We start from the raw sequence: 18,877 nt of genomic DNA, 5'->3' as shown, positions 1-18,877 counted from the left end.
TGTTCCGTGCGAGATTTGCACGGAAATTGTCCCGCGTAACGAGTTTCTCGCGTTTCGTCGCAATGAGAATCGCTGACTGCGACAGCGCCCGCAACGGTCGTCCTGCAGTCACCGCGGAGCCGCCTAACCGCAGGCTCGGATGAATCACCCGGGAGGATCGTTCGTCTTAATCCCTCGATATCGCGCACCTCCTTTCGGCTTTCGCATGTATGTACATACGCATCGCATGCGTCGATTCAAAAGCCGGTCTTTCGCGATATCTCTCTTAGCAACGGTCTCTTTATTACAGCCGCCCGTTATATTATCGAAAACGAGATTACCGTATGAAATCCTTGCGTATACATACACTATCTTAATCTTAATAGTAAACTTAATGACGAATTGATTTTTCGCCAGAAGAAATTTCTTTGGTGAGAACCCGTCATTATATACCTACCTTAATCTTAAATTATAATCTTCTCAAGATATACAGTTCTTTTAAAATTAAATGGGCAAAGTTGTATTAAGCTAATTATGTCTTTGAAAGTTCGCAGATATGACCTATTTTCAATCATTTATCATTCAGAAATTGATGTCTTGACATTTTAACTGAAGACAATTTAATTAAACGAGATTTGAAAAAGGAAATTGTAATCTTCTCGAGACATTACGGTTCATTTGAAATTAAATGAGCAATGTGGCATTAGACTAATTATACGTCTTCGAAAGTTCGCAGATATGACCTATTTTCAATAATTTATCATTCAGAAATTGATAACTTGAGATATTTTAACTGAAGACGATTTAATTAAAGGAGATCTGAAGAAGAAAATACTGCAAAGTAGAAGTTTTATTTCGGTAAAAAAAAACATTCTTGGGGGGTTATTGAGCCGTCGAAAGCAATTTGAATTCCGTTGCTTCAAGGCGAAGCTCGCGGTGCGACGTTATTAACGCTTTCATCGCCAGGGCGTTAACGGAGCCGGATATAATCGCATCGGGCATTACGGTCGAAAACAAAACCCAACCGCAGAGAGGCGAGGCATCTTCGCTGCTTTTTACGCTTATGACGCCAGCGAGTTCCAATTTTAGCGTAGCGTGCGAGCATTTGCTCGCGGGACATTCGTATCTGACTCACGGCGACATTCCTCGCGTCGTTCGCCGGATAAATTTGATTTTTTCCCCCTCCCCCCGAGCGACGCGAGGAAGACGCGCAGGAGTACGTGCGAGAGCGAGCACGTCGGTCCCGGGGGAGGAACCTCGGAGGGAATAACCGAACGAAATCGCATCGAGCTCGATCTGTTCGTGCGAGAAGATGGAAACGGGCGCGGCGGAGACACGACGGCTTCTGAAAATCCGCTTGCCCGCGATGTCACCGCGCGATGGCGAGAGCGCTAAAAATACGAACGGCCGCTTCTCGCGTTTGGGCATAGTCTCTCTCGTTTGAAGGATTTTAACAGCTGAAAGGCATTTCTCGTCCTAGGACGCGACAACGCCCGAGGTCGACGACCCCATCACCTTTTCCGAGAGCGCATCGTTCGGGAACGCTCAAAGTATCGTAAACTCGGTTCCTCGGAGTGGCACTGACCTGCGCAACCTGACGGGGCGCGACTTCCGCGAATCGGTCAGATATCGGGCGATCTACAATTTCCTCGTTTCTTATCCGAGGCGTCGACTCGCACCGTATAGAAACTGTTGAAACAACGATATAAATTACATTGGTATTTCATCATCGATACGTTGAAAATTTATCCATTTTCTAGCCGCGAAGTTTTATGTCTTCGCTACTTTTTTAAGTGACAAATAGAATGCATGCTTCGAAAAGAAAGCAGTCGACTAAAAAAACGCGTCGTTTGCCAGAGATTGCTGCATTGAATTTGTGTGTTGTGCTTGAGAAGGATTCTCGATTGGTTCAAGAGCCGATATTAAATTGGAATGTCATCGTCCAGTTGCTACAACTTGTATTCTTACGTCACCTTATCGTTATATCATTCTAACTGCCTTTGGCGAGCTTTATCGAGAATACTCTATTAACGACTTCCGTCTGCGACTTGGCCGCGGATGTTTATTTAGAATGCGCTCGACATCCTGAATAATAATAGCCGCGCATTCCGCGGGAGAGAGAGAAAGAGAGAGAGAGAGAGATATTTTCTCTTCTAAACGTTTTCACCGAAGCAGTGAGTAAGATTCGCGGCAGTGAGCTTTCGCGCTTATGGCGATAATAAACGCGATGATGTCACCCGCGAATCGTCGTCCACCGGGAGTGGTTAATCGTCACGAAGCGTGTAAAAATATATATTATGCGTGTGGTCGGGGCATACGTGATATGTGCCATCTGGTACACTTCCTCCTTGGGAAGCATCAACCACATTTTATAAAACGCACCACGCCCACCGTGCGTGAAACTTTTCGCCGAAGTAATTAGGAGTTTTAGACGGTGTATATACTCTTAACCGTTAACACGCGATTTTTTATTATTTCTTTAATTATTATTATGAGATAGTAGGTCGTGGTTATATGCCTCGTTCATCATAGTGCGTATAATGATCTAAATATAAATTTTATATGTTCCTCGCGATGCGATTGTATGCGCGAGATTAAAATTACATTTTATTTTTTTATCTTTTTTTAATTGAACGCTCCTTTTATTTTATTACACATTATTATATGACGCATATATTCGGTGATGTGTAATACCATATAATTTCGATTTATCGGTTAATACTATATCTTTATTGAATGAGAGTAGAAATATATAATTTTCAGTAAAACTATATATTACATATTGTAAATAGAATATGAAATTGTTATAATTACAATTATCTCTAAATTAATATACTTTCTCAAATTTTCTTTAAATATTTATTATAATAATTGATATAGTTTCCAATCTGAATAGGAAAACATCTAACGAATGCTTAATTAAAATCTTTTTGTCTATATTTAAATTTATGTTAATTAATAACTATATGAAATAATGTATTATTTTTCATCTTAATTCATGAAAGATAATATATTTTTTACGACATATTTTTAATAGCAAGCTAATTATGTGTTATTTCATAAAACGGACCGCTTGATACGATATTCGATAATCGATTCCTGAATCGCGTGGTCGAACGATGAGTCCGTCGCAGAAAGAAAAAATATCGTCGGACCGTCGTCATGTCTGGGCGGCTTCTCATAAATGGAGAAAGCCAGAAATTGGCGAATTAAGGCGCAGAGTTTCCAGTTTCTCGCTACGAAAAATGCTTTCCAAGCACATAAATGCGCACCTCAATCACGGGATAATTACGCGCCCGTCGTGTAATATATAATGAGTTTGATAAATTCGAAATAAAGAATGTTACCTCGCGAATAAACAGCGGCGGCGCAATTGTGTAAGTAAGCGCGATCTTAACACGCCGAGGCCGATAATTATACGGTAGATTATCGTCGAGAAAGTCACTTAAAGTCGAGCGCATCGGATTCACGAACGTTCGTTACGCTTGTACGACCGCGTTCGCGATCGTTCCACGCTTCGAAGATCGAACAAGAATGATCCATATTCATTGTGGTTTAGGTCGGGATCGTTTCTTCAGCGGAGATAATATAGAATGTGGCGTGTTTAGAGCCGCGATAGATCAAGGTGGTCACGCATTTACATAAAATACACCTCTTCGCGATTCTAAAGGGGGAAAGGATACTCCGAAGATGCCGAGAAGGCAATTTTATAGCACCTTTCGAACGTTAATTATTAAAGGTGTATGTATACTAAAATCAAATATGCGTGCTAATTTTCGAACGCTCTTGTTATATTTGAAAATATTTTATGTTTTTGAACGTAGATTTTATTATTTTAACGGTATTATAAAGTTTCTAATCAAATTTTTTTGCCCAGCAAATAGCAATTCTCTTTTATTTAAATCAAATATTTAAATAAAAATTTATTCTTCTCCTATATACGCTTGCAAATTAGATTATTCAGTTGACATGAGTTTTCATCACGATGTGATTAAGCAGTCGGTCTCCGACTCATTTTGATTCATATTAAAGCACAGAAAAGTTTTCATACAAAATTGAGTTCGCATTGAGTTTCACAAATTGAGTCGTATAATTGCTTCGTGTATGTGGGAATAGAACGCGTGAAGAGGTCATCTCACCTCAAACGTGACGCTATCGATCGTTTTATTGACATTTGTTTCTCGATTACCGAATTCTAGGGTTCGCTGTTACGTTAAGCTTATTTGGCGGTGTATTGGCTACAAGAAGCTAAGCGAATAATAATATTGAAGCAAAACGGCCGGGAGAGAAAGGCGGCTAAACTCGGACAAGCTTATTCACTCGGCCATGAATGCACGGTGTTCTCGAATTCTTCACTAATGCGAAAAAGAAGAGGGAATTAGAGCCAGTTTTATAGACTCTTTAGTCGACGCGGGGCCGTGAATATAACACATTAATAGCTTGCTCGGTTAAATGTTCGAGTACGGCAACAAATATTCTACTTGTTCCCTTTTATTCCTACAAATGTTGTGTCTCACAAAAAAGACCCATGTATTTTTGTATTATTTATAAACATATAGAGAGAAAGAGACGTGTCAGGAGCAAATATGGATGGGGAATATGAGAGGCTGCAATACACTTAGCGTGCCATAAAAATCAAAATAAGTAATAATCGTTAGCGCGTAGGTATTTTACTAAATAAATTAATTGAAATGTTATGACATGGCGGAATATATATTTATACTGAAGCAATTTATTTAATATGTTAATACTCTGGGCAGAGAGAAAGAAAAAATATAGAAAGACCAAACGCAGACAACAAATCACATGAAAAATATATTAGGAAGAAAAAAAAAAGAAAGGAAAGTAAATAACATATCTAAATATTTTATCGGTTTCTTTTCTATTCTCGTACTTTATAGACACTAATTTATTTTTATTGCATAAATATTTTTATTGCATAAATATATTATTTCGATCTTTGTTATTCATGATATACGAACAGTGAAGGAAACAAATTTTATATTTTATAAATGTCAGCGTCTTATTTTTGTGTGTCGATAACAATAGGCTCTATTCTTTGCGTGAACTTTATATGTTTTCTATTGTGTATTCTTATATGCACAATGGATTGGTGGAAAGTTATAACTCAGAGTTAAATATTCACGTTAATCTTTCTTAGCCCGTTTCAAGACATCAGATCTACGAGGAAAATTATCTATAGGTATATAGACGTAATATTTTCAGAGGTCTATTATCTCAAATTAAAATAAATAATTAATACACAGTATTTTCATATTTAAAATAATATTACCGCCGCGCATCGAATTATTTCTTTAAATATTCACTAAAATAATTATAGTTTTGAAAAAAAATTTCTTTTTTTTTTAAGAAATAAAATTAAAATATTAAAAATATATAACTTTCATAAGATTTTGTAAGTATAAGTCTCTTTTTCTACTTCTTATTTAGATCGTCCAAATAAACGAAAACAGACGATTAATTCGGCAAGTGAATAATACACCTACATAAATAATAAATTACTCACCTCGTAGTTGCTCTGCCATCGCTCGATACCTCCCAGGCTTTTTTCTCCTCTCTTGCTTCTCTGCTGCTTGTTTCCTCATGACGCTCACACAACACTCACTCGCAAAAACATTGTTAATTGCATGTTCGCACTAATTACCAAAATACGATAATAGCAGGGCACTTAGCACGGTGCTCCTGGCGTTAATCGCACGCGACGTGCGCTTTACTACCTTGCGATAAAGGAATAATGCGGAATAAAATACGATTGCATCCGAGCGATGCGTCTGACACACGCAATGTCTCGCAAATTAGCGAGTAAACGTCAAACGACGAGGTTTTAATCACCGATGTACAAACGTCAAATTTACGCTATTGAGAAATATGAAGTACAGGTTTAATTACGATTGTAATTGAATGCCTCGCCACATTTTGGAATCAGTCAATTTCATATTTTGCGACATAAATAAATTGAAAAATTCGAAAATAGCTTTATTCTGATATCGTGTGGTGAAATTGAGTGGCTAATTGAGGTGCGACGGAGCGTTCAAAAATATATAATTGAAATTCGATATTATCTGTGCAAAACACTATATTTCGAATGCATAAATCCCGTAAAATACACGTATCATTAATAAGTGGTGGATATATCACTGGCCTTTCGTTACTTTCGTTACTTGTGATTTAGAGATTCATAATAACTAATATTCGCATATACTTTCAATGATGTTAAAATAATGTTACAATTTAGCGTTAAAAAAGGAATGGAATATTTGGCACACATTTATCCTATAATTTATTACAAATATTTCGTCGAAAATATGAGTTATTCAAGATTCGGACGTTACAAAGAATCTGCCATTCAAATAAATCCAGACAGTGCATGACAGGCATTCGCGCATTGTCAGTAATATTAAAACTTAATGTGCGAAGGAACAGAATATTCGGTATACGGTTCATCCTACGATTCATTATGAATATTTTATTGAAAATGTAAGTTATTAAAGATTCGGGCATTACAAGGAATCTGCCGTTCAATCCTGCCGTTAAATCCAAACAGTGCATAGTAGACATTCGTGTACTTTCAATAATGTTAGAACTTAACGTTACGAAGGAAAATAATATTTGGTACACGTTTATTCTATGATTTATTATGAATATTTCGTTAAAATTGTGAGTTATTAAAGATTCAGACGTTACAAAGAATCTGCAGCCGTTTAAATAAATTCAGACGGTGATAGACATGCATTTGTGTACTTTCAATAATGTTAGAACTTAACGTTAACGAAGGAACAGAATATTTGGAATATGTTTATTTTGTAATTCGTTGAATATTTCGTAAAATTATCTGGCACGCCGGTGCTCGTCTTTCGCCGTATATTTCCAGGGTAGGTATACATGTTTACAGACAGTGGCCTTCGTGTTCGTGCCATTCGGCATTCGTGCGACAATACTCGAGTCGGCAGGCAACGGCGCGAGCCGCTCCGTGTTCGGCAGCGTTGTTATCTCTCGAAACGCGATCGTTCCTTTCGAACAATTAGCAAAGATTATCATCTCGCGTGATTAATTAATTCTCACGATTAGCGGTCCGTAAGCGTATCGAGGCGACGGCCATTTATCGAGGTATTTTTCTCGCGATTTATCTTAATTATTTCCAGGAGTCAAGGCGACGCAGAATGACAATTATTGTCGCTTCATTGCGAACAGTAATTGTTTTCTCACCGATGGTTCGGATTCGATTGCTTCTCGCGTCGCGCTCTGACTTTTCTCGCCGATTGAAATTGAAATGTAATTTGTACAAATGTAATTTTCGTATTAAGAGGTGCGAACACATGGTTACTGATACGAGTTAAGGAGATTATACGATTATACGATTCGCTGAATTAAGTAACGAAAGTAATGGAAAGCAATGATATGTCGATCATTTATGATACGTGTGCGATTACGGGATTTATGCGTTTGAAATGTATTGCACAAATATCGAATTTTTTAAATATATTTTTAAACGATCCGTCGCATCTTAATTATAGTCATTAGAGTCGATCGATTTTATCGCGCAATATCAGGGTTCTTATTTCTGAATTTTTCAATCATTTACATAGCAAATATGAAAACTTAATAGACTCTGAATCAAACGATGTCGATTTAGACCGTCTAATTAATAAATGCAGTTGTAATTAAGCCTGTATTTTGTACTTCTCAATTTTTTTGTGCGTGGCATAAATTCGACGTTTGATCATTAGCAATGAGATTTTACGCTGTCCGTCCGTTTATTTGCGAGATCTTGCGTGCGTGGAATGTATCATAGCTTACGATGTGATCGTAATATTTTTGCTCTTCTATCGCACGCAAGTCAAGTGCGCGTCGAGTGTGATTAGCGTCGAGGGAGTGGCGTGCAAAGTGCTCTGCAATTATTGTGTTTTGATGACTAGTGTGAACACAATTATTATCAATGTTTTTGCGAGCAAGTATTGTACGAATGTCATGGAAACAAGAAGCAACAGAGGAACAGAAAAGAAAAAGGAAGCTTTGGACGACGACAGTGGGAAGGAACAACCGCGAGTGAATAATTTATTATCTTATTTGTTATTTGCCGAATTAATCATCTATCTACATTTGAATGACTTACAATTAAATAAAAATTAGAAAAAAGACTCATACTTACGAAGTCTTATGAAAGTCTGTACTTAAAAAAAAAATTTTTTTTAAACTATATAATTACTTTAGTGAATATTTATTAGAAAGGAATGAAAGAAATTGATATGCCTCAACTCATCATTCTTTTAAATATCAAACATTTTTAAGGTTAGATTTAATATTTTAGATTTAATATTTGTATTTGTTGCAAATCAACGTAGTCATTTTGACGTTGTATCAACGTCAATTTATCTTTTAATTTTATCTAAGGTGACGAATCTGTGAATGTTGAAGATAAATGTATAATATCTCTTATAAATCTAAATTGGCCACTAGCCAATTTTGGTCATCTGTAACTTGAGAATTATTGCAATCTCGATATTTGATAAATTCGTATAAAGATTGTTTTATTCCGATTAATCTCCGGAACACGATATTGTCATATTGTGTATTGCGAATCGTGGGGCAATCTATATAATGGTGTTCTTAGATTTGCATGTGCTGTAAGAAAATTATACGGCCATCGTACCGTCATTTTGGCTTCTGAAGTGAAATCGGAGGGCCGAACCGAATGCGGACGACAGATTGCAATATAGTGGATAGCAACTCGATATCGAAACGCGGAATTAAACGGTTCCCGTGAAACACTACAGTCAATTGCAATATCCATCAAATCACGCGAAAATTTAGAATCCCACACGCTTCGATTCCAACACTCCAATTCGCCAGTTTCCAATTTGTCACCTAATCGGTTCGGTCTGTCGTTAACGGGCTAATAACGTTTGCGAGCGCAACGTTCCGAGTACGGACCGCAATTTTTGCGTGCGAAAACTACTGCAATGCCCTGCACACCGCGCCAGAGCGAACCCTGCAGCTGGCATACCGGTATCGACGTGCGCCCATAATTCGCCAATTATGCCCGACCGCGTGAGTCATTCCCGCCAATCGATCGGTTGGCGCTTAAGATATTTTTAACAAATGTCGCTAAAAATACGCCTTCAAATCGTCCTGTTATATCAAATCTGTAATCACGCTTTAAGCGTTGCACTATTTTCGAAAACTTGATTTTTTTTCTATCGTTAAGAGATTCACATTAAACTTTTTTATTGAAAGTATATACAAATATATATATGTATTACTATTAAGTCGTTATTGTACGTTCGTATTTATATGAATAATTAAATCTTAGTATTTAACTTATAAGAAATTTTTCTATAATATTGTCAGTTAAACAACTTGGAAATTGCCGATTCTTTCCGAGAAGTAAAAACGACTCTGGGTCAGAGAGCGTCCCTCGCGAAACCCACGGTAGATGATTCCGGGACACCCTGTACATTTGGCTTAAGTTTCGATTAAAGGTAACGTGCTTCGCGGTAAGAGAACACGGAGTTTGCTAGACAAGTACTAATGCGTCCAGGATACACATCGTTTTACTTCGCCGCGGTAATATCGCGATTATGTCGGATCGGCCGGCACGATCGGCCGGTTTATCGTCGCGTGGCAACGTGTACCGTACGCGTATCGCGCATTTTCATGTACAGACTACGTTAGGTACTCAGGTGATTCATGCCAGCCGGAATGCCGCGATGTGGCAACGCTCACACTCCGTACGACGCTTTAAGGTGAATCCAGACCGAGCTCACCGAGCTAGCATGAACGAACGATCACGAACGAGCATTTGCGAACAAATTTAGGGAGCGATGTGTCCCTTTGACGTATCGGTAAGAAATGGAGCGTATTCGCCGATGTAAATTGGATTCTTTCCGTTCGAGCGACGCGATCCACGCTCGTCGAAGCAGGCCCGTTCGTTCGCGTTCGTTCGCGCTCTTCGCCCGGGCGGGCTGGAAACCACCTTTACGCTACGCGCGACAGCGAGCTCCTTCGTGCTTTGCTTCGCGGGTAAGGGCGCGCGGGGAGGCACCGCGGCACGTCCGCAGCACCACGCTTCGCTTCGCCGGTTCTCTCTCCTTTCTTCCATCCGTCCGTCGTCGTTTCCACCTCCTTGGAAGTCGCCCGGATGCGTGCCGCGCGCGCGACGTGCGGTTGCGTCACGTTCGATTCCCGCGGTGCGATTCGCGCGGACGGGAATGGAGAACGAAGCCTCCGGATTCGTGCCGACAGCTCTTTTTCCTATCACTATTTCTTTCTCAAATATGTCACTAATCTACGCATCTATCACCGTTCGTCTATAATTATATTTTCTTCTTAAAAATATTATAATATTTTCTTGTTAAAGTTTTCCGGTTTAATAATTATTTGCACGGTTCGATTTTTGATACGATTTGCATGGGATCGGAATGTAGAACGAAACCTTCGATTTGCTCTTTTTCCTCTCTTTTTTTCTTGAATCGCATCTTTAACACATTTATCATCGTCTACAATATTTACTTCTTGAAGTCTCTCGGTTTTAAAATTAGCTCGAAGTGTTAGAGCACTAGTATTATTAGCACATGTGTACTTTCCACGAAAATCTTCGGAAATGTATATTTCGTGCATACATCATATAAACGTGCCAAGTCTTTTACTATGGAAACTAATAAAATTCTCTGAAAAAGCATTCGGATTTAGTTTTTAGCGTAAATATTGCGTTAATGTTATCGCAAGATATCTGTAGGACGGAATTTTTATACCTAGTTAGGAAATGCGCGTCTCGAAACGCCGCGTTTCCTTGTGCTTAATTTTACGTGAAACTTATTGCTTCCTGTTTTCAATTCGCCCGTAAAAAAGTTCTGCCTCTCGCGTCGGTCGCGACGTTACGTAATTTAAGAACGTGATTTAAGAGGGAGTTTCCAGCTGGTGGGAGCCAGCTATGATTCATCACGTCACGTAGAAAATATTAAAATCCATGCACAAACGCTTTTAAATGCGTCCTTGGTCCGGCTATTTGCCAGCGGGGTCCGTGATCCTCTTGTCCATTAGACTCGAACGACCCCGTTCACTTGTCCACGTCTCGCGGCTAATTCTCAAAAACAGCACGTATCGCGTTTATTACGCTAATTAACGCGCTGTCGTTAACGTCCAATCCAGGAAGAAAGGTTGTAAAAGCGGGTACCGTTTAAGGCATCCTTTGCGGGGCACCGAGAGATCGACGGGGACGAACACTTCCTGTTCTCATACGACACAGATAAATGCGCGATGGATATTTTTGGATGCCCGAGAGAACCGCGTCTCTCGCACAATGTATCCGTAGATTACAAAATACAGTTCTCTCTCAATATCAGTTGATTCTAACGTTGTTGCTGCTATACGAAAGTAAATTTTGGAGAACAAAACGCATTACATTTATTTAAAATATTTATAATTTGTTTAATTAAGACTCGAGGAGTCATATTTATGGACGAAAATTCTAGGGAAGTAATATTATGATATATTTTACTATATTGTTATCACACAAAATACTTTTATTTATACATTTAATACACGATTACACACATTGCGTCATTTCATGTCCGAGTGCCTTTTCTGGAAATAACAATAACCCGTTTCAAACATTTTCCTAAATCCGACAAGCTTGTCTCGCAATCTATCGATTGCATAATCCCGGTTGAAAGAGAAAAAGAGAAGTGCAATATTTATTTATCGCACACATAATTATAAACAAAGTCGAGACGTTTGGAATATCTCACACCCTTCGCGCGTTTCTCCGTATACTTGCACTAAATAACGCTCTCTCGTCGAAACGTAAAAGCGATCGCGCTCGTTAAAAAGGAAACTTTCTACGCTGGTGAAAGCAGCGTAGAATAATATCTCGATGAGTTCAATCTTCGATATGCCGTAGATATGAAAAAATGTACGGATCGTCCCGATAAACGGTAGCGGATTATTTTCACCGTGTATCCGCGGCACATCGAAATCCGAGGTCTCGGAAGTTTCGTTTCGACATCCAGTCGAAACCACGGAACCGCGACGAGAGTTTTTCCTCGTTACGACGAGACGGGGATTGCGAACACGTAGGCGAGAGGGTTGGCCGTGAGTCATCGCCCGTCCTTAGAAATATCGGATGACGGAAAAAAATTTTCCGCACAATCGTCGCGCATATTCAGACGTTCGCACGTAGAGAAAAGAGGAGAAGGTAATTGTGGGAGGATGTAGAAAGTGTGCGGACGCAAATGAAACAGATCTCGCGCAAAAGAGATGATGGAATCTTTCTATCTATTTTTCTTTACTATAATATCGGAATAGGAACTAAAAAAAAATCATCTCCAAAGAGACCCAAAGAAATCTATTATTGAGATTTTAATCGACGTGTTTACACGCGTACGCTGTCGAGGTTTAAAATCGCCCAGTGCCTCTGCAGATTGAAAAGAGATGGGGATACACAGGTTTTTTTCGAAAGAATAACGTACTATGTTATGATTGTCAAGAGATACGAGTCAATCCCAATGTTGAAATGATAAATCTGAACACGATATTCCATCAATATGTCTGTATGTTAGAGTAAAGAATCATAGCTCCATTATTATGAATTCAGTGAGTATACAAGATTTAAAGTTTGAAATAGGGAAGTGATATATATTTTTAGATATAAAATAAAAGTAGCAGCTTGATATTTATTAAGTTTTTAATAAAGTAATTTAATACAACTGCCAATAACACGCTGTACCTAGTTTAAAAATTAGGCGCTGTAAGATTTTTTAATACGACTTCTTTTCTAAATACTGTATCTTAGGAACTTGTAATATAAGACGTCTTACCATTATATAATTCAAACTTGTTATAATGAAAAATGTATCAACTCCATTTTGGCAAAAACTGGAAATACTTTACCTCTAAAGTACAGATGTATATTATTACAAAGACATCGACATTGTATTGAAACAAATCGAAGAAAATAGCTATTTCTCAAAATTGTAGTGGTAAATTGGAGTCGGGCTTTACCGCGAAGGCATATCCGTTACCGAACGGACACCCCGTATACCGCGAAGGGATCGGGGGGAGGGGATCCGCCGGCTGGCCGACGCGACGCGACGCGACGCACGAGGGTGGCGTGAGTCATCGCTCGGCATTGGACGGCCGCCGATCGGCGGTGGCGACATCCGGCGGATCGCGGATCGGCGGCGCGAACGAGAGGGAGAGGGGGAGGGAGAGAGGAGCAGAGCCCGCAGCCCGCCGCCCGGCGCCCGGCCCGGCGAAAATCAGTCGTGATCCGCCACGCCCGGTGTAACGTTACGACGAGCAGTTGGAACGCAACTTCGTCCGCGCGCGACGCCGGCGGCCAAGGGAACACGCTCCGGAAACACCTGTACCGCGCCGGTTCTGATATATTCGCGAGAGAAGATCGCCGCGCGCAGCGATCCGTCCGTCCGGTTTTGTGCGCGAGTACGAGCGTTTGCGTGCGCCGGCAAGAGAGAGAGCGAGAGAGCGAGATTTCGCCGCCAACGGAGGAGCCTCCCCCGCGACAGTTTCCACTTCCCCGTCAGTCGATCGAGCTTCCGGCGATACCGAGGTGGTGCTTTGCGGATTCCGTTGTCCGCGTTGTCGGCCCGAGTCGGCCGGGATCGTTCGCCGCTACTGAAAGAGTGAGTCATTGCCGTTGTTGCAACTTTTCCTCCGCTCCCGACTCCCGACCCGACCCCCTTCGCGATTCTCGCCGTCCTTGCTCCGTCCGTCTGTCCGTCCGTCGTTCCCGAGACATTCGAAAGTTTTGAGTCCCTACCCGGCGTGATTATCGTTTTTCCCTTCTGTGAGTCAGCAGAGTCAGACGGGGGGAGGAGCGATTTTTGCGACGAATCGCGAAAAGGATGTTTCGAATGAGTTCTCGGAAGGCCTCGCGAAGAGCGTTCTCATACTAATGATCAAGATGACCTTTGAGTAGGATATTTTCGTTTGATAAATAACGTACATTCCGTTGGGTCATTCGAATTCTCTGACGGCACGCTCCTGATATTCTCAGGCGCAGGATCGAAATATGCTGTTCAATATCCATTTCTACCAATGTAGAATTTACTTTGACCTCGGTTCAACTCACTTTTTATATTTTTCTACTTCCGAGGATTAAGACAAGATAAAAAGTGAGTTAAACCGAGGCCCAAGTAAATTCTACATTGGTAGAAATGGACATTAGTTTGAAAGATCGAGCCTAAGCCATTCTCATTTTTACGCTTGACGAAATCCTAGAAAAAAAAATTAGATTTTGCTGCGAAATCGAGATATTTCAAGTTTCGCGACGGTATCCAACAGCGTTGAGGCCTGCTCTCCCGGCGTCGGCGACGCGAACGGAACCATTCGTTCCGATTTGACGGACTCCTCGAACATCTCGGAAGCGAGACCAACGAAGATTTGCTTTGGGAATCGCGAGAATTCGGATCGATGAGAAGAACAGGAAAAAAAAAAGTTTTGGACTTCGCACAGCAACCGAGAATGTTTTTTTTTCCTTGATAACATCACGACGGATAAATCTTCCGTGACTGACTCGGGCGCGGTATACAAAAGACCTCCGAAAGTTTACCGACTATGCTGATAAGGATAAAGAAAGACTCGAAAACAAGTCTTCCGATGAGGAAACTGTTTCTTATTTTTCGAACATAATGCGCTATTTCGGAAATTTACGCGATTTAGCGAAATTGCGGACGCAATTTGCGATTGTCCACGCACATATCTTGAAAATTTGAATATTTTATTTGATTACTTGGTTATATTTTAGAAACTATATTTAGTTATCTTAGGTCTTATAGAAGTTAGATTTTTTTGTTCTATATATATCGTGTGCCAGATATACGCGCAAAGTGAGAAAAAAAATGAAAGGAGCAGAAGACGTTCGTTTCCGCTGCTGGTCGCTGATAAACGAATGACGCACGTAAAGCACATTGTTGCTTCGATCTCGTGCTTACGTTTCCTTTTCGGATACAGCTGCACCGTTACGAAGGTGATTCGTGCAGATTTATTCACGGGCGAGCATCCGGCTTAGGCTCCGGTGAATCGGAGCGTTAGATCGACGGCCCCGAAATGCGGCGCGCGGCGCGGCGCCGCAAAAGTCGAAACGTTGGAGAAATCGTACCCGGTCGCGGTCGCTCCTCGCCACGCCGCATGTCGAGATCCCCCGCGATCGTTTTTAAATCACCGGATACGTGATAACGGGGTAAAATGTTGATTTACTCGGTACTCGCGCGAGTCCGAGGCGAACCTCAGGCGGACGCGCGCAGCACAGGCAGTCGGCTCCGATGAACATTGGTTCAACGATCGTTCCGCGAGCGAACCTGGGATACCTACTTGTATGTGTGTGTGTGTGCCACCTACATAATTCATATCGGTATGGAGCAGCCGAGTTTTGACGAGGAGAGGAGAGAAGAGAGAAAATAAAAAAAAAAAGGAAATCGCGGACGGTTTTTTGTCGAAGAATTCGTGACCGAGACGAGGAAATGGTCGTCGCGCGAATTCCTATCGGCCGGCCGAACGAGACGACCGAGATACGTAAGGGAATAGTCAAGTCTCTCCTTCCTTCTCCTCGCGGTCGCTCCGCGCTGTCGCGATGGATTACCGACACGCGTAATCCAATATTTCCGTGTAATTCATACTCGCCGTTGGACGCGAGGAGTCCGCACGCGTCGATTCCCGGCTCCGCGAGCCTCGTAGCCGATCGTACGGGAGAAACGTTCCGTTTTCGGTGCCTCGGTTAACGTGAAACGTGTAGCGCGCACTTAAAAATTACGGACGAGCAATTTTTTCCTCGCGACGATTTCAATCCTCGTGGTATTTCGGAAGTTATTGTAATTCAAGCGGCGTGTATCTGACGGCCATACGATTCGAAAATGGCATTGGCGACGAGCCGATCGCGCACTTCCCATGTGGGCCTCGTTAGTGGGTTCGTGCGGTTGAATTATAATCGCGAGGGAAGATATTAAAGGAATCGTTTTAGAATTCACTCGACGTCGATGGACTTCCGAATCCTGTAGTATTGTCGTCGTTGTTTTACGTCGACGTACTTATATTTAGCACGGAAAATTACAGATGTGTCACACTTTTTGTTATTAATAGATTTTTCGAACGACTTGTGAAATTGACTTTAAATTGTGGAAAATTGTACGAAGGCTATTTTTCATTCTGAAAGTGGTCGACATTTTTAATTTTTAGTTATGTATATTGCAGTCTCGTATATCTTTAGACATGAAATCTAACGAGTTATACGCTGTTACATTCGTAGTGTGAAATTCTATTTAATTTTTAACCATTGCTATAAAATAAATTGTCACTGCTCTTACTCAATGTGTCGTTAATATTTAACTAAAATAATATTAATTTAACTAAATCAATGGAATTAAACTAATAGTTTTGTGTTTAAATAATAAATTTTGACACACGTGGTAAATAAAAATAACAAAATAATCAAGGTATTCATTTAACTTTTATCCTTAATATTTAACAGTGTATAAATAAGCAATCGTGTTATATTTTTAACTCTCAAATTAAAACTCTTGTGGTTTTGCTATCCGCATCTCCGAAATTTTAATTCAAAAGAAAACTTCCAGTGATCTTAGATTCGATATTAACTAAAAAAAATCTTCTCCCTTCAGGAAAGAAGAAAAAAAGGAAATTGCGAACTTTTTTCCTTCTCTCCTACTTTTACTTGAACATAAACGTGACGTAAGACAGAAACATCCGTGATTTGATTATCGCATTGCGTGTTTACGCTATCTGTACGGTCGCTTAGGGCCGTAAGACTATCCTTCAACTCACCATGTGGGATCGCCGTGATATATTATTACGTGTGCGAGTGCAGCCCATCGAGAGCTAGGATCGCGAAGTGGCGTGCGTCGTGCGCTTATCTTCGCACGAGGCTTTCATTCATCAGTCTTATCGTAGCATCGCTATCAATGTACGCGACTGTTCGCTATAAGTGACCTTGGGTAGCCTCCACTGTCGTCACCATCGCACTGAGTAGATGAGAAAAAGACGTGATTAGAATTCATTAACCCTATAACAGCGCGAGATCGTTTGACAGCCGCACAAACAACACCCATGATTCGTCCACGATACATTTTTTTTCTTTGATTTTATCATAATTACGTAAACTGCTGCCCTTTTTATTGAAATATTATAATAAAAGCGATAAAAATAAATACATTATACCGAATGAGAAGAATAAGAAACGAGACAAAGAAATATTTTGTGGCTCAAATGAGGTTTAAATATTTATCCTGGTTTTTTTTTATTTAACGCGGAGAATACTGGAGATCTGGATTCGGAAAAATCCAATTACTTGACCAAACGAGGGTAAAAAGGGATAATCGTCGTCCCGCGGCAGTAGCCGACATCATTTGCGCATGTTAATTCTCGCCTTCGTTTTCTCGCTCACCCATCCCCTTAACTAGGCGACACGCGCTCATTGAATCCTGTACGAATAATCGATAGCGCGCGTAATGAGTTTCTTCTTCTCTCTCGCGTCTTCTCCCAATAATACCCTCTAACCCGAAAAGCGGACGAAAACTCGCGATTTCACGCTGTCGCGGCGACGATTCGATTACGAGCACGTGCTCGTCGAGGATAGGTATCTGCCAATTATCGCACCTGCCATCAGCTCATACATACTCTCATTGTAGACACATCCGATTATCGATCGATGCGACATCGGTCCCCCATAGTCGCCCAATGCGTCATCCAACGTACCATATCCGGATGTCCCCAATGACCCCTTGACGTTGATGGTGTTCGTATTGTTGGTGTTGCCAGCGAATTTTTCCATGAAAGAGTCTTATGGGACTTTGTTGGCTTGATTTATATATCCCTTGATTTATATATCCTATCGGTCTTGGATCGAAAAGATTTTATTCTTTCAACCCAGAGCCTAGGGGTTTCCTTGATGAGCGATGAAATACGATATTGTTCGAGGAGTATACCTATACCGTTGGTATAAGGATAGCGGGTACGTCGAAAAACGAACCGATGGAAAATTAATATCCTTCCTCTCCTTCCCCTCGCCCAGATGGCGAGCGAATCCTCCTGCGGTGTAATAAAGTCACTAGAGCGCAAATCCAAGAGAATGAAAGAGAAGACGAGAGGTGAGCGCGCGAAGGTGAGCGGCGAGCGAGGCAGGGGGGAGAGACGAAACAAGGGAGAGAGAAAGAGAAAGAGGGAGGCGGAGGATGGATGAGAGGGAGGACTACGCAGGCGTCGATAGGCGGTATAGCGCGTAGGTCAACGTACCTTCTTGCCAGGGCCGCACGATATATTGCCGCATTGGTACCTTCCCCGATTTCGGCGAACCTGTCGACGAAATTTCCAGCGTACGCCGCACGCGACATCGCGAAATTTCTCCCTCTTGAATCCGAGAGTCCGATAATGACCGATTCTCTCGACTGACGTTCGAAGACGTGCGATATTCGGATTTTTTACATTCTCCCTGATGCTCCGCGCGAAAAAAACCGGCTTCAAACTCGAACATACGCTCGTGCAAAGAAAGACGGTCTGATCTGTTGGTCTAAAATGAAGAAAAATAGGATTGGTAGACAGTATATATCGCGGTTGATACGTAGGAATTTATTTTCTCAACTTAAGGGTTGAACTTGAAAATTATTAAGCCAGATTTTGATCAAACAAGCAAACACGAATGAATAGCGTACTTCAATGAATGTGAAAGGTGCCAGGAATACCACCGGTGACGCCGTTCGAACTCATTGATGCAACTTGTTCATTCATGTTTGTTCACGTTTGCATAGTCTGAATCCGAATCTTTGTATAACATTTTCAATCGAGTTTTCAATATTCTCCTGGATTTGTCTCTTGGGCGAAACGATTTAAAAAATTACGAAAAATAAAGATA

General features: G+C 40.9%; 1 protein-coding gene across 1 annotated transcript in view; it reads left to right on the top strand.

The window, feature by feature from the left end:
- LOC139809347 (uncharacterized) overlaps positions 1–18,877 on the top strand; it is a 53,726-nt gene that overhangs the window by 14,992 nt on the left and 19,857 nt on the right. The gene's annotated exons all lie outside the window — the stretch shown is intronic.

The sequence above is a fragment of the Temnothorax longispinosus genome, chromosome 3 (assembly GCF_030848805.1).
Source record: "Temnothorax longispinosus isolate EJ_2023e chromosome 3, Tlon_JGU_v1, whole genome shotgun sequence".
Classification (NCBI taxonomy): Eukaryota; Metazoa; Arthropoda; class Insecta; order Hymenoptera; family Formicidae; genus Temnothorax; species Temnothorax longispinosus.
The sequence above is the reverse complement of the archived record's forward strand: the minus strand, read 5'-3'. Positions and strand labels throughout refer to the sequence as shown.